Source organism: Neofelis nebulosa, chromosome 15 (assembly GCF_028018385.1).
Source record: "Neofelis nebulosa isolate mNeoNeb1 chromosome 15, mNeoNeb1.pri, whole genome shotgun sequence".
Lineage (NCBI taxonomy): Eukaryota > Metazoa > Chordata > Mammalia > Carnivora > Felidae > Neofelis > Neofelis nebulosa.
Window position 1 is genome coordinate 5,889,120 of NC_080796.1, and position 20,339 is coordinate 5,909,458.

Below are 20,339 nucleotides of genomic sequence, written 5' to 3' on the forward strand. Positions count from 1 at the left end.
ATTATCTAGATATATCCCTCATAACCCTTAGAACAGTCTTGTCTGCCGTCTCTCTTCCTGCCGTAAGGATGCAAGTTCCTTAAGAACAGACAACTCAGTGGTCTTACCAATGTATACCCAAGATGTGTAATGGGCACTCATTAAGTGCTTTTTTGGATTGAATGAACAAGAACTAAGTATGAAGCACAAGTGAGGATAATGTAATAGCACCACCCCTTGAAGGGATGCCAGAGGGCTGTGTAGCCTTGGTGGTTCCAAGTAGCCATGGTTTGGATTCCAGTATAAAAATACAAGCTGTTCTTTAAAAAAAATATTTGTAAGTTCTTTCCATTTGTTACAGATATCTGTAATTCCTTTCTCTCATCTGCCAAAGCTAGAAAACTAATCTCCTCAACTAGTGTATCTTTGTGCACCAAGCTAAGTTTACTTATGTCTTTGTGAACAGAGATTGAGGAATCCATGAGTTCTGAGATTCAGCATACAGCTGACATCTTTCCAGATGGTAATTGGTCATTTGTTTCTTCTTTTCAAACCAAATTCTATAGGGCTCAACCTTCTATATAAGGAAAGTGGTCACATATGAAGTCTTGCCATATTTTCTACCCAATGATCCATCAACATGTTTCAAAGTACCATAGCCTCCTCTTAGGCCCACGGGAGAGGCCATACCGGAGCCATTCTAATCATGTGACATTACCCTATATATGAGGCACTCGAATGCATGGATAATACATCTGTCAAGTTACAATACCACTAAGGAGAAATTTTATAATAGATTATATATATGTTATAGGCTAATAGGTGATGTTATATTATTATAATCTAACATACAGGACTCTATATTGCACATGTATTTTTAGGAGACATATATTTGACTACATAATAAGAACAAAATGAGATTTAAATACATTGAAGGACAGGACATTTCCTACCTCCTTGTAGTAGTCTATGAAGGTGATTTCCTCACCACCTGATTTCTTAAACGTACTTCTGGGAGTCTCCTCCCAATTAATAGCATCCACTCGATAGGTTCTATTGTTATACCTGTGGAATGGTCACAACACATAGTAGTATTCCTAACATATTTATGGCATGGGATCATGTAAGAAGTGAGAAGCTTTAAATCCTACAAGAAGTTTCAGGATATATCCACTTTAGTAAATTCATATGACATATAATTCACCTACGGAAGGCTACAATCCAATGGTTTTAGTATATTCACAGAGTTGTAAATCCTATACATTTGCCTACCCACCCTATTTCACATGAATTGAATGATACAGTATGTGACCTTTCCTGACAGCCTTCTTCCACTTGGTGTACTACTTTTCAAGGTTTATCTATGCTGTAGCATGTATTGGTATTTCATTCCTTTTTGTTGCCAAATGACACACTATTTTATGGATGTACATTTTTATTTTTCCATTTGTCAGTTGATGAACATTTGAGTTGTTAACACCTTTGAGCTATTATGAATAATGAGATTATGGACATTCATGTATCAATTCTGGTAGACATAGGTGTTCATTTCTCTTGGGTATAAAACTAGGAAGAGATTGCTGGCTCATATGGTGACACTGTATTTAGCATATTGAAAAAGGGCCATCCTGTTTTCCAAAGAGACCACACCATTTTTACTTCTACCGGCAGTATTTGACGGGTGGTTCCAACTTTTTCACATCCTTGCCGACACTTAGTCTCTGCCTTTTCAAATTTAGCCATCATACTATGAAGGGGTATTTCACTGTGGTTTGACTTTGCATTTCCCTGATGGCCAAGAATATTGAGTATCTTTTCATGTGATTATTGGCCATTTGTATATTTTCTTTGGAAGCCTGTCTATTCAGATCCTTTGCCCATTTTTTTGAAAGTTGGGTTGAAGAAATAAGTAAAAGTTAGGTTCTCTTTTAATTATTGACTTGTAAACATTTCTTACATATGTAGAAGCAAGTTGTTCTGGAGATATGTGATTTCAAATGTTCTCTCATTCTGTTCCTTTTTTTTTTCTTTCTTTTTCTTAACTTTAAATTTTTTGTAACGTTTATTTATTTTTGAGACAGAGAGAGACAGAGCATGAACAGGGGAGGGGCAGAGAGAGAGGAAGACACAGAATCTGAAGCAGGCTCCAGTCTCCTAGCCATCAGCCCAGAGCCCGACGCGGGGCTCGAACTCAGACTGCGAGATCGTGACCTGAGTTGAAGTCGGACGCTTAACCGTCTGAGCCACCCAGGCGCCCCCCTTTTTTTTCACTTCAAAGAAAGAAAGTTTTCAATTTGGTGAAGTCCAATTTACGTTTTCCTTCTGTCAACCCTTCTCTGTTGGCATTTTATTTTATAAGGTTTTCTCTAAGCCAAAGTCAAGAAAATTTACTCCTAGATTTGCTTCTAGGAATTTTATAGAGTTTTAACGCTTACATTTAGGTCTATTTTTAGTTAATTTTGGGGATAAATTGGAGTTAATTTTGTATCTTCTGTGAGGAACGGCCAGGTGGATATCCAGTGGTCCCAGCAATATTTGAGGAAACGAGTATTCCTACCCCAAGAAAGCGGTCTTGAAACTCTTGCTGAAAAAAAAAAAAATCAATGGACTATAAATGTGAGGGTTAACTCCAGGATTCTCAATTGTATTCCATTGATTTTTAGGTCTATCTTCATACCAGTATCCCACTGTCCTAATTCCTAGAGCTTTGTAGTGAATTTTGAAATTGGAAAGCAGGAATAAAGTTGAGGACTCCTACGATGATGCTGGCCAAGCAGCTTTACATCCACGCTCTTCAGCTTAAAATGTCTGGTCTAGAAGAAGGTTAGAAGTAAAACACTTCCGTCAAGTGGACATTTGCTAATGGATGATAATTAAGCCCTGATTGTTAAAAATAGTTAGACACAAAGCAAGGGAAAAGAAATTTGGAAGGAGCATATTCTGTTACATGTGAGAGAGGGTTCAGAGCAGGTGACTGGATCAACATCAGGAATCACAAGAACAGCAAAATCTACAACTGAAACTTATCTTTCTCTCATGCTGTATAGCCAGATGAGAAAAGTGTGGATGGATTCTCACCATTCCCATGCTATTTCTGCCTCTGACCTTTACTGTTTATTGATTCAAAAACTATAGGACCATCTCTTATGGGGGGAAAAAGTTCTCAAAGTGGTTGGATAGGTTTTTAAATAGCAGACTCACAGGACACCTGGGTGGCTCAGTTGGTCAAGTGTCTGACTTCAGCTCAGGTCATGATCTCATGGTTCGTGGGTTCGAGCCCCACATCAGACTCTGTGCTGACAGTGCAGAGCCTGGAACCTGCTTCGGATTCTGTGTCTCCCTCTCTGTCTCTGTCTCTCTCTCTCTGCCCCTCCCCACACTCTCTCTGCTTCTCTCAAAAAAAATAATAAGCATTAAAAAAGTTAATAAACACAGATGTAAAAACAATTGATCCAACTAATTCTTAAAAATTTCCATAGCATCTTTCCTTTGGGATTTGTTATCAACATGCATTAGATCATAAGCAGTTTGCATTCAGAGCAGTTTGTGGTTCACATCAGCACAGAGGGTAATGCTGGTTTCATACTCAAGAATAGAAGCACTATATCCAGGCCAGATTACCAGCCTGCAAACAGAAGACATTAGATGTAAGGGTCAAAGTCCAAGCTCTGAACAAGGAAGCAAGCGTCCCAGTGTTGGAACTTGGGATCTAAAATTGGTGCTTAGGAGTCAAGCAGTTTCAATTTCTTATTTTTAGTAAGAACTGATCTTTTGAAGGACCTTTCCAATAGAGATTTACCTGATGGGCTAGTTATAACTCTTACACTCTTTGTTAAACCATATTGTTACCACCCACAGGCTCACACACCTATAGCCACACACATGCGTATGTATGTATGTGAGAATATATAGGATATAGGTGTATGAATTATAAACATATACACAATATATACACATACATACATGTAGCTATAATTACTATGATTGAAAGTATTTAAGAGAAATCTACTATCCAAATTTTAGAAGATTTAGACTTCTTATGAGGTTTATAGAACTACCGAATACCTCAAGGTTTATGCTTATCACTCTAGGACTGTAAGAGTGAATCTTTTCACTTCGTTCCAAATTTACATGAAATTCTAACTGAATCGTTCATGGCCAGTGGGTACCACTGAAAAGACCATCACTTATAAATCCTACTGCTTCAAATGAGAGTCACTTTCTCAAATGCTTCTATGGTCAGGTCTGTAGAATGTGAAACTTTCCACTGTGTACTTATGATTGAGGAACTCCGTGGCCTCATTCTCGTTGTAATAGTTGCGACCAACTTGCTTCAAATCCATCATCTTCGAAATTCTAGAAATTGGAAGAATGGATTTCGTGGAAACCGCAGTGAATATTATGAAGATTTACTAACAAACACGGAGATACACTGGGGGAAAGAAATCGATCAGTGACTTTGTTTTACAAACGATTAACAGGAAGTGCCTGATACAACAAGGAAATGACATTGTAAGGTAGATATTAAGGCCCCTTGAACCTCCATTTTTCCCTCCTTTACATAATCTACAACAAAGGGTCATGGGAAGGTCATCAGAAGGTCCTTCATCCCCAGAAATGAACTGAAACCTCTTTTGCAGACTACGTGCCTCCAATTTTCATTTTCACTATTTGTGCGTCACCGTAAGTGTAGAACACCAAACAAATGTAGGGGTGCCTGCTTGGCTGAGTCGGTTAAGCACCAGACTTTGGCTCAGGGCATGATCTTGCACTGAGGGCTCAAGCCCCGCACTGGGCTCTGTGCTGACAGCTCGGAGCCTGGATCCTGCTTCAGATTCTGTGTCTCCCTCTCTCTGCCTCTCCCCTGCTTCTGCTCTTTCTCTCTCTCTTACAAAAATAAACAACCATTAAGAAAAGAAAACAAATGCACCTTTACTCCAGGAGAAAGAGGCATCGCTGTGCACAGCTGACATCTGTCCCTCCCTAGACAGGGAGCAGGCACGGGATGTGGGGGTAGGCAGGAAGAACAATGTCAACAATAAGCCACAGAACTCAAGCACATCTAGGTGAGGTTCAAGTGCCGATGCATCTCAAAGATCGCTTGCCCTCCCAGAACACGAGGAGACCTCGAGAACACAAATTCTAGGACCAAACAGCTATGTACAGTGCCACTGACACACTAACATGCAACCAAATCTCAAGGAAATGAAATCTCAGAAACACATTTGCTAGAGAGTATGTTGTAATAACGTAAGCAGTCCAGTGAGGTGGGTTTGAGTTCACTGAAGAATTCAGTGATCACCTTCACAATCTTTTTGCCCCACCGGCTGACCAGTTCTGTTTTCTGAGGTAAAGAAACAACAAAAAGGTCTAGTGCTCCTTCCAAGGAGAGGACGCTCATTACTGGACCACAAAACAACAGGTCACTTGGGTGTCTGGCAGGAGCAATCTTAACCCCCAGAGACACAGGCAGGTAGAAAATATGATTTAGGAGACCCAAATGAGGGTCCGAATCAAATAGTTACAGTGATTTTTTTTTTTAACTTAAACAAACTCCTGTAAACTATGCACTTGCTAAATAAATACAGAAGTTTACTGAAGTGGGGTGTCTGGGTGGCTCAGTCGGTGAAATGTCTAACTTCAGCTCAGATCATGATCTCACATTTTATGGGCTCTAGCCCTATATCGGGCTTTGTGCTGACAGCTCAGAGCCTGGAGCCAGCTTCAGATTCTGTGTCTCCCTCTCTCTGCCCCTCCCCCGCTCACACTCTGCCTCTGCCTCTCTCTCTCTCTCTCTCTCTCTCTCTCTCTCTCTCAAAAATAAACGTTTTAAAAGAATAGTTATTCAAGTTTATTGAAGAGGGTCAGCTGGGTGGCTCAGTCAGTTAAGCCTCTGACACTTGATTTCAGCTCAGGTTATGATCTCATGGTTCAGGGGTTTGAGCCCCACTTCAGGCTCTGTGCTGTGTCAAACCTGCTTAAGATTCTTTCTCTCTGCCCCCCCCCCAATTGCTCCCTCTCAGAAATATTAAATTAAGGAAAAGAAATGGAGTATTAAGTCCTTCCAGTTCTGTGTGTGTATGCGTGTGTGTGTGTGAAGTTTTGGAACAAGAAATAAAAACTTTTTCAATACTTCGTCAGCATTTGAGCCCTATTTGCCATTGGAAAGGTAAAAAATATATATTTTGTTCTTAAATTCATTTTAACCACCAAAATGAGGCATGAGGGAACATCAGTGATAGCCAAACACGGCATGTGGGTTTTGTTACAAATCCTATGGGCAAGAGATCGAGAGGTGTCCATGAACCATTGTATGAAAAAGGTGTATTTGCTATAATACAGGGAGAATGTGAGAGAAAGAAGAAAGGTCAAGAAAATGTCCACTAACAGGAGTGCCTGCATGGCTCAGTTGGTTAAGTGCCCAACTCTTGACTTCAGCTCAGGTCATGATCTTGTGGCTTGTGGGTTCAAGCCCTGTGGCCCTGCACAAACAGTGCAGAGCCTGCTTGGGATTCTCTCGCCCTTGCTCTCTGCTCCTCCCCTACGTGTGCTTTCTCTCTCTCAGAATAAGTCAATAAACTTAAAGAGAAAGAAAGTGTCCAATCACATTACTTACCCTGCTTTTGTAGTTTATGAGGCAGTAATAAAGAGTTCCCATCAAATGTGGGACACTCTTCAATTACGTGTTTATGCTGGCAGAGCAGATCTGTACGAACTTTTCCCTCTTCAACCTCTGGCATGTAATCAATGTTGTACTTATACGTGAGGGGTTCAGGGCGAGAGGTCACTCGGAAATGGTTGGGGAATAGCTTCACCACTCTACCTTGCATTCCTGCAAAAACCGAGGCACAGGTCAATAATGAAACAAGTTGACCAATCGCTCCCCAAACAATGGAGACACCACAATCTTGAGAGCTTAAGTTAGGCCAAACCAAGACATGAACAAGTAACGAACACTTATACACACCTGATGCCCAGAATATGTACCGGCCTTTTAGAGGAATCCTCACACAAACATACATTTAGAGTTAAAACAGGAGATTAAAATATTAAATTAACAGTAACAAGAGATCAAAAGAAAACCTCTTGTAGCACAACGCTTCCAAAAGGGGACGGTGAGTGGGGAGCCACTGTTTGTAATAGTGTTTAGCATTAAAAAAAAAAAAAAAAAAAAAGGCTCAGCACAACCAAAGAACTGCATCATTTTAGTTGCTATAAAAGGAAAAGAAAACTGGAGAGTACATCCAGGCCCCTAAAATAGGTCTCTATTTCTGCAAAGGTGGAGGTTATTAAATCATGAGAAGGTAGGAAGGTACCTCCACTCACAGTGATGGGGTGAAGCTCTAAGATTCTCAAACACAAATGAACCTCAGAACAAGATCAACATGAACAATTCCATAACACTAGGTTGTTAAAGGCCAGCACACCTGTTGTGGAGTCTTTCACATGTTCCAAGTACTGTCGGGTATTCACCACCTGGTCTTGAAAAATGGCTCCAAGACCCCTTTTCCCCTCAGCGACAGTGCCTGCAATCCAGCCCCCAGCTGAAGTTCCTCTGCACAGAAACAAATGCAAAAACCATGAATTTTATAGGATAAACAACAAATGGAAACGTAAACAAAGGACAATGTTAAGTACAACTTAAGTGGAGGTGGTTGGAGGTAGAAAAGAGGGTTGTCAAAGGATCCAAACAACAGTAGTTCGGTAATGGATCACCAGAGAAGGTGAATGTTACCCAGAAGCCTTTCTCAACAAGACCCCATTCCATGTCAGCGGCTACCCTAGCACCGCATTCATTGCTGCTATGGCGTTGCCTCCTTTCATCCGGTATTTGTTCAGAGTGCAAGCTTCTTCTAATCAGAAACTTTGTCCTTTCTCTACCTTTATAGGCTAATCACCTGGTACCAGAGTGCCCTCTACTGGCATCAGAAGATGCTGACTAAATAAACAGTCCTTTCAAAAAAAAAAAAAATGCATGAGAGGTGTTTGTTTGAGTGGCCTCAGTGGATGAAGCTGAGGACTCTTGCTTTCAGCTCAGGTCATTATTTCACAGTTCCTGAATTCGAGCCCTGCATCAGAGCTCTGTGCTGACAGCATGCAGTCTGCTTGGGATTCTCTCTCTGCCCCTCCCCTGCTCTTGCTCTCTCGGTCTCTCTACATAAACAAACTGAAAACAAAATTTATCAAAGGCCAGTTTCATGATTTTTTTTTTTAAAAACAACTGATCGATTTTTTTTTTACAGCAACTGGGAAAGGCTCTCATGTTATTTTTATCACATTGTAATATTCATCTAATTTAACTATTTTACAAGGTGAATATTTGAGCACAGTGCAAGGCAATCTTTCACAAATTATGAAAGAAACCTCGTAAATGGGTAATACAGTCCATGCCTTGGGTTGCACAAACTGGTTTTCTTCAAAATGTTACTTCTGGAAGCTATTATCCCTAGCTTATGATGCTCTTATAAAAACACAGTCTGAATTTCCTTAATAGAAAAACTTATTTCATTTTACACGTAAGTTTTTAAATGATTTTTATCAAACTCTCAACTAATTCCTGACACGCCCAGCAATCAAATTTATCATATTCAAACTTCACTGAAAGAAAACACCAAGCATCATTCATTAGTACTTGCTACATACAGTGTACTTACATTAAATATTAATAACCCCTGAGATGCGACATAGATGATAAAAATAGGTGTCTTAAGGGGCGCCTGGGTGGCGCAGTCGGTTAAGCGTCCGACTTCAGCCAGGTCACGATCTCGCGGTCCGTGAGTTCGAGCCCTGCGTCAGGCTCTGGGCTGATGGCTCGGAGCCTGGAGCCTGTTTCCGATTCTGTGTCTCTCTCTCTCTCTGCCCCTCCCCCGTTCATGCTCTGTCTCTCTGTCCCAAAAAAAAAAAAAAAAAAAAAAAGTTGAAAAAAAAATTAAAAAAAAAAATAGGTGTCTTAATATTGTATATTCATGTTTATCACGTCGTCTTACGGGGTCTGGATTTTGTCTCAGTTTATTATAAAAGTATCTACAACAGAGGATACCAAAAGCAGAGGAAACAGGAGCAAAATAGACAAGTGGGAATTCAAACTAAAAACTTTCTGTACAGCAAATGAATCAACAGAATGAAAGGCAACTTACGGAATGGGAGAAAGTATTTGCAAACCACGCATCTGATAAGGGGTTAATTTAAAATATATAAGGAACTCCTGCTACTCAATAGCCAAAAAACCTAATAACCCATTTTTCTTTTAATGGGGAAAGGACCTGAATCGGCATCTCTCCAAAGAGGACATATAATGGCAAACAGACATATGAATTTAGAACCAAGCAAAGTACAGAAAACTGGGTATTACCGGAAGGTGGGATGTGAGGGGGCTGGTTGAATTCATGGGGGACAAAGCAGACCCTCAGTGAGAAGTTGCCACTGAATCAAAGACTGGAAAGAGGAGAGTGAGTTACAAGGTTATAAGAGCCATAGGTAGAGGAAAGAGCAAATCTTCTAATGTAGAAACGTGCAAGAAAGAACAAGGTGGCCGATGTGACTGCTGCAAGGTGAGCACGAGGTAGACAAGCTTAGGTCAGAGACGTGGTGGGAGAGAGGCCATTTTTTTCAATGTTTATTGTTGAGAGAGAAAGAGAGAGAGAGAGAGAGAGAGAGAGAGAGAGAACAAGCAGGGGAGGGTGAGAGGGTGGGTGAGAGAGAGAGAGAGAAAGACAGAGGATCCAAAGCGGGCTCTGCACGGTCACACTTGGGGCTCAAACCTACAAACCGCGAGATTGTGACTTGAGCTGAAGTCAGGGCTTAATGGAATGAGCCACCGGTGCACCCCAGGAGGGAAGCCACCTCAAAGAATGTGCCTCTGACTGAGAAAATGGGAATCTTTACAGGATGTCGGGCAGAGGAACTGCATGGACCGATTTATATGGTTCTGTGTGCTGGGAACCAGGCAGAAGGAAAGACCAGGGTGGAAGCAAGAAGACGAGCTTGGAGACCGCTTGCCACGTGCAGCAAGGGATGCTGGTGGCTTGGACCAGAGGGCAGGAACAGAGGTGGTGACACACTGTCGGATGCCAGATAGTTTTTGGACAATTGGGAGACGACAGTGTTTCCTGGATGTTGGTGTGCAGGAAGAGTTTGGGGTCGACAGAGGAATCTAGGGCGGCTGCAAAGACTTTCGCCTGAGCGACTGGAAGAATGGAGCTTCTTCCAACGAAGCAAGCCAGACAAGTGTGCGAGGGAGAATCAGGAGCTCAGAGATGCCTGTGGGGTGTTAGGTGCCCGTTTTGAAGTCACTTTCAAAGAGGGGTCATTGGCTAGGGCCAAGCTCTTTAGAAACCTTTCCATCCACTCGGGTTGAAGGGAAGTCTATTCGCATAGGAGAAAACGCATGAGAAGGAAGTAGCAGGGGAAGAAGATAAAGCATCTTTTGCGCCAAGGAGACTGAACAGGCTGTGGAGGCTCCAGGCGGCGGAGGTGCGGCGGCTCCCTGCGGCGGGGCGCGTTGAGAGGGCGCCCGACCTCGCCCGCGGCCTCGGCCTCGGGTCCTGGCCCGACCTGCCATTGCTGCCCGGAAGGGGACAGACCCTGGAAGGGGGCACAGTTACGTTCGACTTCTCTAGGTAGTTGTCTGGTCACCTTTTACAAACCAGGACTTTGAAGAAGGCATCAGCTTGCTAACTACACGTGTTTTCCAATCACGCCCCAAACACTGCTAACTGCCAAGTTGCCAGAGAAGGATCCTGTGGTAACAGGGAGCCTGGTAAAACATTCTTAGAGATGTGCAGAAAATTACTGACTAGGATTCTTTTCCCCCACACCAAGTGACAGGTCACTGTGGGTTACCCTGCTTGCTTGTAGGAGTCCGGTGTGCACGGAGTTCACACCTACCGCCTAGCCCCATGGCGCGCGCACGCGCGCACACACACACCCCCCACACCCACCCAGGGCTACCGCCACCCGAACGGGTCACCCACCCCTGACTCCGCTGACACAACTCACCTTCGTTCCTGCCTCCTGAAGCATTAGTCTGATCTGTGGGGTGTTTCAGTTGCCTTCTTTCACGCCCTGTCGCCTAGGGTTCCTCTTCCAGCCCCGCAGCGCCTGAGCGCTGACATCCGCGGGGTCAGAGGGCCAAAGCTCCTCTCTGAAAGGGCCGGCCTTTCCCGGGACTGGCCCTGTACCTGTACCTCGCCGCGGTCACCGAGGGGCAGTAGGACTAGCCTGGCCTCCTTGCGGGACGCTCCCACAGTCAGCAAGGCTGGCCCCGACCAGCCCCCACCCTCATTTCTAGTTCAACCCTGCTGGCCCAGCCCCTTCAGGCACCGCCTCCATCCGGGCCCAAATGAGGCCTACCTAGTGGTGCACCTGGCGGTTTCAAAGGTGCTCGGAATCTCAGGGGGATGGGCGTGGGCGGTTCTGCCCGCTCTCCTGCCCGGCCCAACCTCCCCCACCAACCATCCCCCGATTAACCTGCCAGTGACTTCACCAAACGAGGTACACATGGAGCTCCAGAAACTTAGGGCCTTACCACTTAATATTTTAACCAGTTCCCCACGGCTCCCAATAAAACTACACTGTAACCACTGCGACTATCCTTGGATCCAAATCTAGGCTCCTTCATCATCCTCTCCTTGGCCTAGATCCCTACAAGTGGGTTTGCAGTGATTTCTAAGCTTTTCAGCATTGGCGTAATTAAAAAAAAAAAAATTCTTGTTGTTGTTGAATCAGGCTTTTTTTGTCCATTGCTTCCGAGTTTCTGTCACTCTTTGACTTTGCCACTTAAAATTGTTTTTTTAATTCACGAATTCTTTAATTGTTGTAATTGCATTGTCTTGCATTTAAATCCTTGATGCACACACTGGATACCCATTTCATTGTTTAACTTTTTTAGTTTAATTCCAGTTAGCGTAACAGCATTGCATTAGTTTCCAGTGGACACTCATTTTAACTCAGAGAGAGTTATCTGACACCATTTCTAAAATAATCCTAACCTTGCCCCTGCTTTGAAGTCCCATCGTAATTCTGCAGAAACCCGTGCGTTCCTTTGGCTCTAACTCCAAACTCAGTTCTGCTTTGTCTGGTGTACCAGTAACACGATGTTTTGTTCGTTGATCTTCAAAGTATTCTGAACACTAGAAAAGCCTAAATTGGCTAAGCACCTGAAAATCCTTGGCTGTTCCTTCAAATGAGTTTTCGAGTCAGTGCATTAAGTTCCAGAATATAATAAGCACTATTGCCTGGTGACCTGAGGGTGGATTGAATTTAGACATCGATTTAGTTCTTCTGAGTTGCAGAGTCTTCACTAAGGTTTTCCTGGAAAATCCTTGTGCTCATAAGTGATTCCAAGGAAGATGTTTGGGGGTATCCAATTGCTGTATAGAGAGCACCCTGGAAACTGGCTCAGGTGCCCTCTGGTGGGGGCCATGTCAATTGAGTGTTCTGGTTTCAGATTCTGGTTTCTCTGATGAAGGTAGCCTGAGAGAGGGTGTAGGGAGAAGAAGAGGAGAAAACTCTGGAATAGCACATTTTAATATTTTTATATTATATATGATCTGATATACATACAAATGTATCTACTTGTCAAATGGAGGAAATTACCTTATGGTAAACATTTCTATTTTCATATTCCAAGCACCACATCAACTATGATTTTACATATTCACATAGGTGAATGACACTGCTATTCTCGTGATTATAAAACTGAACATGCTGTTTTCAGTGACCACAAGATACTTCATGGAACAGTTTGAGAAGCAGGATCTTAGGTAGGAGCCAGAATGCCTGGGTCTGAATTCCCAGTTCTGCTCGTTATGAGCTGTATGACCTTGAGCACACTACCTAAAGCTTCCGTGTCTCAGTCTCTGCATCTGTAAAATGAAGGTAATAATAGCACCTACTGGGGCACCTGGGTGGCTCAGTCGCTTCAGTGTCTGGCTTTTGATTTCGGCTCAGGACCTGATCTCAGGGTCACGTGATTGAGCCCCACAGCGAGCTCTGTGTGGACAGCGAGCAGCCTGCTTGGGATTCATTCTCTCTCTCTCTCTCTCTCTCTCTCTCTCTCTCTCTCTCTCTCTGAAAACAAATAACCTTATAAAAGTGATCTCAAAATAAACAATAATAGTATCTACCGCACTGGGATCTTGGGAACATAAAATTAGGAAATAATACATGAACAACTTAGAAGGGTACGTGGCACATAGTCAGTTCTAAGTGTATGCATTTAGCCTGATTACTGTTGCTGTATTTTGCGTTCCAATACAATGTGATAGTTCAGGCAGGTGGCATGCCAATACAAGTGGTCCCCATACAAATTATACTGAAGTTATTCTTCATACCACCGCAAGTGGCAGCAAATGGGGAGCATGAGGCCCAGAATCTCTCCTCAGTACTTCACACAACTTTCGCCAATGCCACTAGCCAACAGTACTTTTTTCCCCTTCTAATACTTTTAACTTACATCCTCTCTATACTACTCAGTGGACGATGCTCACGGACTACAGTACAAATAGCACCTCCTAGATTGAGTAGTAGATCCTTTACATGACCATCAGAGGCAAGGGAAAGCCACTGACATGGAAATAAACGAGTCTTGCTAAACCAAAGTTCCTCAATCATTTCATGTCCATACTGTTTACGTTAGGCTGCTTTAGCAGGTACTCTGATGAAGAGATTAAGGCTTTGGGGTAAAAGCTTATCAGAAGAGCTGTCCCCAGAGCTTTGCAGTTGGTAAAATGCTATAAATGTGTAAATCCCAGTTCTGGCTCCATAAGGAAGAAAGACTGCAATTTCTCCTTTTCTACGAACCATTTGCTTAAGTTTTGAAGCCTTGTCCATCTATCACCCTGCTTCTCCCCTTGCAGTGGACTCGAACATTCTTTAATGTATCGTCTCATCCACAGATTCAACTTTTCTTCACTTATTTCCTTCTTTTACACTAAAATCTAACTTTCATTCCCATCATTCCACTAAGAAATTTTGAGGGTCATCAGGGACCTTTGTTTTTTTGTTTTAATTTTTTCAAGTCTTTATCCTGCTTCACTTCTCAGCAGCAGCTGATAACAATGCCCATACCCTCCCTCTGCTCTTTGAACCCCACCTTATTTCTAAAGGACGGCAACCCCTGACATTGAGTTCTTGCCCCTTGCTATCTGTCTTTTGAATAGCACTTAAGGCTTCAAAACCAGATTCTCCAATTCACATTTCCAGCTCTGACCCCTTTACCTAGGCCATGTGTACTTTTTGCTCTATCGTCTAGGTGTTCATAGACAACATCCTCAACTGCACACTCAAAAGTCATTACTTGACATGGATTACCTTTGTAGACAGTGATTCATGTACATTTTATTGGGACTCTTTTTGGTGTTACTTTGAGTGTGTTTTTCTTATTGAGTCTTAGGAGGCACCCTTACCCTTAGGATGCTGACCAGCATACTTTGTCTCGCTTTTCATTTATAACACGATACTTATCACAAGGGCTGGGTGATCACTGGTTTGCCTTTGTTTCCTTTTGAGTAATTTCTTAGTCCATAGAGATCTCAACTTATGGAAGTCTTCTGAAGTTCCTTTCAGACGCACACTTGACTATATTGTTAGGAAGGTTAAGTTGGCTAGAGCTACCTCTTCTTCCCAATCCAGATTCTTCTCCTCAAAACTGTGTGCATCAAATATCTTAACCCAGGTAGCCCCTGGTTTGGGGATTCAGGAGATAAGGACCTTCTAGAGAAGTCAGAGCTATGGACTGAGTTGGCTGAAAGCTATCTTAACTTTTTGATTCACAGGGAACACCTTAAAGTGGCAGCTAATTTCGTGCCATAACCCTAATTCCTTTCTATAGGGATCTACAGAAAATCCCTCCTTATTCTTTAATAAGCTTCATCAGTTTCAGATATTCTTACAAATTTTAGTTTTTGAGACCTTAAAGATTTCTTTAGGACACAGTAGCAGGACAACGCCTAGCACTCTCATTCACGGAAGACTGATCAACAGAGTGTCATGTTACTTGCATGAAAGTACCCTAATACAATGTGATTCATTTATAAGAGATCTAGAAAAGAAAAGAATTTTCAATGTCTCTTCAGCCACAAAAAGGACCAGTCAACAGAATGTTCTAGTTCCCCTGATGGGTATAGCTGTCTAATGAAACTTGCATGTATATTACACAGCTTGTGTGACTGACAGAAACGAGTTGGTCAGTGTATCTACCCCATTGCACCCACTTAGGATTTACAGTGTAAATCCTACAAAGGAGGGTGAGAGTGCGATCACATTAACTGTTCTGCTTGGAAAACAGTTGGGGTTTCACTACATATCAATAAATTAGAATCTTGAATGGCACATTAGTCTCTTCTGAGATTGAATTGTGAAATCTCTGAAAGGCTGATTAACTCAAGTGAGTGGAAAAAGAAAATGACTTTCTGAACTTGCAAAGGTAGGAGCACTATGTTACTAGATAAGGCCCTGACAGAGCAGACATGTCTACTATTTTACTGGCATTTCTTTTCCTTTACAAATCCAACAAAGAGAAAACTCCATTCCTTTGAGAAGGACGTCTGCATAACGACCTGCTAGTCATTCTTGATAAAGACAATAAATTGCAAACTTCTAATTACAAACTACAACAAATCGTCATTAAAATAACCCGTTCGAAAACTGTCACTAAAGGGATGAGATTACAAAAGAAAGTCAGAATTCAAGATCAAATGATCACTCAAAGTTTGCGCAAGTTTGAAACACCCTGAAAAATATTAGCAGGGACTCACACCTCTGTATGCCAACATTCACAGCAGCATTATTAACAATAGCCAAAAGGTGGACTAAACCAAACGCTCACTGTGGTATATATAAAATGTTGTTTTACTTAGACTCTCAATCAACTTCATCTCTATAGAAGAATTACATCACTAGTAGCAAGTAGGAACGATATCAACCTAACCTTTAGATCAGTGAGATTTTCCATATGAGCCAAAACATTCTCATGTACTACTACTAGTGAAATAAGGATTCCTTTTCAGTAGGACAGACATTAAGAGACCCACTTACCAAACTTGTCCTTAACAAGTTGCTCTGAAGATCCTGAATTTGGGCCACTTGATGTTTAATGGTTTCTTCCTGTCTGGCATTTTGAACTTTTAGCCGAAAATGCAGATCTTAAGATAATTATTCTCACACATAAATTTTAAAAAATACCATATAATTTCTGAACACATGAGGGTATTATTACACAAATTCTTAAAATTTTATCAAGAGGAAGATTTGGAAATTGTGCCATTTTCTTTGTGTTTTGTGGATAAGGTACAAAATTGAGAGATAAGATGCCACGATTCTGCATTTCAAAATAGCTCAAAGCTGGAATCTGTATCCACTTAACAATGATATACTGGCATAACTAATACATTTCTCATACTACACTGCTTATCTGCTCTATAAATACTCACGCTATTTTCTCTGAGGGCAAAATTCTACTTTTGCATATGATCTTTCACCTTCTCAGCATGTCTTATGGCCTCTGCATGTCCATCCTGTGCTTCTTGCAACTAAAATAAAGAAAACAAACAATGCTCACTACTGACAATCTAATAGAACACCATCACCTATTTCTGTAACTAAATTATTTTCTTTTTTGACTTGAGAGAGAGAGAGAGAGAGAGAGAGAGAGAGAGAACATGCACAAATGGGGAAGAGGGGCAGAGGGAGAGACAGAGAAAATCGTAAGCAGGCTCCAAGCTCAGGGTGAAGCCTGATGTGGGGCTCGGTCTCATGACTGGTCTCATGATGTGAGGTTTGGGATCATGACCTGAGTGGAAATTAGGAGACAGGACGCTCAACCAACTAAGCCGCCCAAGTGCCCCTGTAACTAAAATCTTATTGGACTCCGCCGCACTCTCCCCTACATGCTGATGATGGCTACTTTGAGGTCATAACAGCAGAGTTGAGCTGCTACAACAGAGGCTATGGCCAACAAAGATGAAACGTTTCAATACTCTTACAGAATAGTTTACCAACCTTACTGTACTACAAAAACATAACGTTTTTAATGACTTTAAATTATATATGATCAGATAACCGTACAAATGTATCTACTGGTCAAACAGAGGAAATATAGGAAATTGCCTTATGGCAAACATTTCGGTTTTCATATTACAAGCACTGCATCAACTATGATTTTAAATATTCACATAGGTGAATGACATTGCTATTCTCGTGATGATAAAACTGAACATGCTGTTTTCAGTGACAACAAGATACTTCATGGAACAGACTGAGAAGCAGGATCCTAGTAGGAGCCAGAATGCCTGGGTCTGAATTCCCAATTCTGCTGGTTATGAGCTGTATGACCTTGACTACACTACCGAAAACTTCCGTGTGTCAGTCTCTGCATCTGTAAAATGAAGGTAATAACATCACCTACTGGGGCGCCTGGGTGGCTCAGTCGCTTCAGTGTCTGGCTCTTGATTTCGGCTCAGGACATGATTTCAGGGTCATGTGATTGAGCCCCACAATGAGCTCTGTGTGGACAGCGAGGAGCCTGCTTGGGTGTCTCTCTCTCTCTCTCTCTCTCTCTCTCTCTCTCTCTCTCACTCTCTCTCTCTCTCTCTCTCCCTACTTGCCCTTCCCCACAACCTCTCTCTCTCTCTCTCTCTCTCTCTGAAAACAAAAACCTTATAAAAGTGATCTCAAAATAAATAATAATAGTATCTACTTCACTGGGATGTTGGGAAGATTACAATAGGAAAAAACACATGAACAACTTAGAAGGGTACATGGCACATAGTCGGCTCTAAATCTCTGCATTTAGCATGATTACTGTTGCTATATTTTGCGTTCCAATACAATGTGATAGTTCAGGCAGGTGGCATGCCAATACAAGGGTCCCCATACAAATTATACTGAAGTTATTCTTTATTCTACCACAAGTGGCAGCAAATGGGGAGCTTGAGGCCCAGAATCTCTCCTCAGTACTTCAAACAACTTTGCCAATGCCACTAACCAACAGTACTTTTTTTCCACTTATAATCCTTTTAACTGACTTCCACTCTATACCACTCAGTGGACAATGTTCACAGACTACAGTAGAAACAGCCCCTCCTTGATTGAGTAGTAGATCCTTTACATGACCATCAGAGGCAAGGGAAAGCCACTGACATGGAAATAATAGAGTCTTGATAAAATAAAGTTCCTCAATCATTTCATGTCCATACTGTTCATGTTAGGCTGCTTTAGCAAGGGTTACGGGCTCTGATGGCCATGCACTCGAAAATCCACAAATATCTTTTGAATCTTCAAAAACAAAATCCAAAAAAAAAAAGTCACCTACTAAATTTCCTACTTTAAAAGCAATTACACATAAAAATCAAAAAGTATATATATATTAAAAACCAGAACATTAAAGCAGAAGCCCTTGTACATGCTCTCTGGATCTAAACTACCTTTTCGGCCTCATTTGGCCATTAAGTCTATAAACTGAGCATGGAAGTTCAGGGTTAGGATAATGCAATGCTGACCTTACCAACAATATAAACAGTCGATTAATGCATGTTTTCTCTGTTATATATATATATATATATATATATATATATATATATATACACACACACACATACACAGGTATATATATATACATATATATAATATATATGTCACATACTGTCTTCTTACCCTATAAACTAAAGAAAAGGTTACTAAGAAAATCGGAAGGAAGGGGTGCTGGGTGGCACTGTCGGTTAAAGGTCAGGCTCTTGCCTTTGGCTCAGGTCATGATCTATACTTCTTGCGTTCAAGCCCCATGATAGGTTCAGCACTGGCAGTGTGGAGCCTGATGAAGATTCTCTCTCTGCCCCCACTTCCCCTACTAACATCCTCTGTCCACTCTCTCTCTCAAAATAAATAATTTAAAAAAAAGAAGAAAAATAAAATCATAAGGAACAGAAAATACATTTACAGGATAGTACTCTATTTATTGAAAAATATCTGTGTGTAAGTGGACTCCCACGGTACAAACCCACCTGGTTCAAGGGTCAACTGTATACCTGTATGATGTCTCCACTAAGAGATTACCGGAACTTAACATAGCGCCAAATTAGAAAATCAAAACCCCGTTCCTACTTTCCCATTCTTTTCTGGACACTATGGCCATTTTATTGGCCTTCAGACATCTTCACATTTAAAACAAGTATTTTCTTGGGGGGCCTGGGTGACTTAGTCGATTAGGTGCCCAACTGTGGCTCAGGTCATGTTCTCAATTTCATGAGTTCGAGTCCTGCATTGGGCTCCTTGCTCTCAGTGCAGAGCCTGCTTCGGATGTTCTGTTCCCCCCACCCCCCTCTCAACAATAAACAAACATTCACCAAACAAAATATCCTCAATATATAGTAAGTCACTAAAAGCCACTGTGATCATTTTGTCTTCTATTTCTATAGCACGCTTTACAGTTTACAAAACGTTGCCACATTTGTTCATTCCACATAACCAAGAGGTGGGTATTAGTGCCATTTTTAGGAACGAGGTCATTGACATTCAAGCAAGTTTTTCCAAGATCCCACAGCTAGGAAGTGACGGAATCAAGATGCTAGCATGTCTTTTGATTTCAAATACAGTGCTTGTAGCATTGTGCAGCAGCTGCCTGAGCCTAAGAGATCAGGACCTTTTCACCTCCTTCCCTAGTTGTCACCTTAGAATAGGTCATCATTACTTTAACCATATTACTACAAGTAGGACTGCGAAGTTATTTTAATTATCCAAAATGGGTTTTACTTATTGAAGCACCACTAAACCAAACTGTGGTCATCATAATCCCAATGTTCCTTGTAGATCTACTTGACAATCCAAATATATTATTATCAAGTCCCAGGCCTTATCTTTGGAAGGTTCAAGTGGTAAACACCATAATCCAAACTCTTTCTGGATGTCAGTAGGAGTTTGACACATCTGTATACACCACAGGATCATACACTTGGCCATAGGTTGACCTAGAGTAATTCTTTAGTGTTTCAGATAACTTAACTCCAAAACCCAAACTCATTGCCTCCAAGCCTTCGTTTTCTGCACTAATACTACACAACTTTCATTATGTCTGCAAATTGGCAGAACTCTACTATGTTGTGTGGTCATAATTAACACATAATTATTTTATCACATATAGGAAAACATACAAGGAAATCGTTTCTGTGGGCAAATGCAGAGATGAGAGAGTGAAGTCAAAGCATCTCTTGGACGTTTTAACATCACTCCATGCTTATACTTAAAAATAAGAAGAAGACAGTACCTCAGGAAGAGAAGGTGATTCTACATCTTCCTCTTCTCCTAGTTCTAATGCTGACATCGTATCTAGAGAATACGGTCACAGATAAATTAATGAAAACATG

General features: G+C 41.6%; 2 long non-coding RNA genes across 3 annotated transcripts in view; both read right to left on the reverse strand.

Annotated features, from left to right (window-relative positions):
- Nucleotides 1-11,352, reverse strand: part of LOC131495944 (uncharacterized) — a 170,309-nt gene extending 158,957 nt beyond the window's left edge. The window contains exons 1-6 of one of the 2 annotated variants that reach the window (XR_009254191.1): nt 10,978-11,352; nt 7,407-7,534; nt 6,596-6,811; nt 4,255-4,411; nt 2,415-2,559; nt 933-1,044 (exon numbers count right to left, since the gene is read on the reverse strand). This is a non-coding gene — a long non-coding RNA (uncharacterized LOC131495944). The remainder of the gene's footprint in view (nt 1-932; nt 1,045-2,414; nt 2,560-4,254; nt 4,412-6,595; nt 6,812-7,406; nt 7,535-10,977) is intronic. The other variant, XR_009254190.1, reaches the window with a different exon arrangement.
- Nucleotides 11,353-11,847: 495 nt separating this feature from the next.
- Nucleotides 11,848-16,505, reverse strand: LOC131495963 (uncharacterized). The gene is made up of 2 exons (XR_009254215.1): nt 16,413-16,505; nt 11,848-12,453 (listed from the first exon to the last, which is right to left on the reverse strand). It is a non-coding gene; the product is annotated as an uncharacterized LOC131495963 (long non-coding RNA).
- Between the last annotated feature and the right edge of the window lie 3,834 nt (nt 16,506-20,339).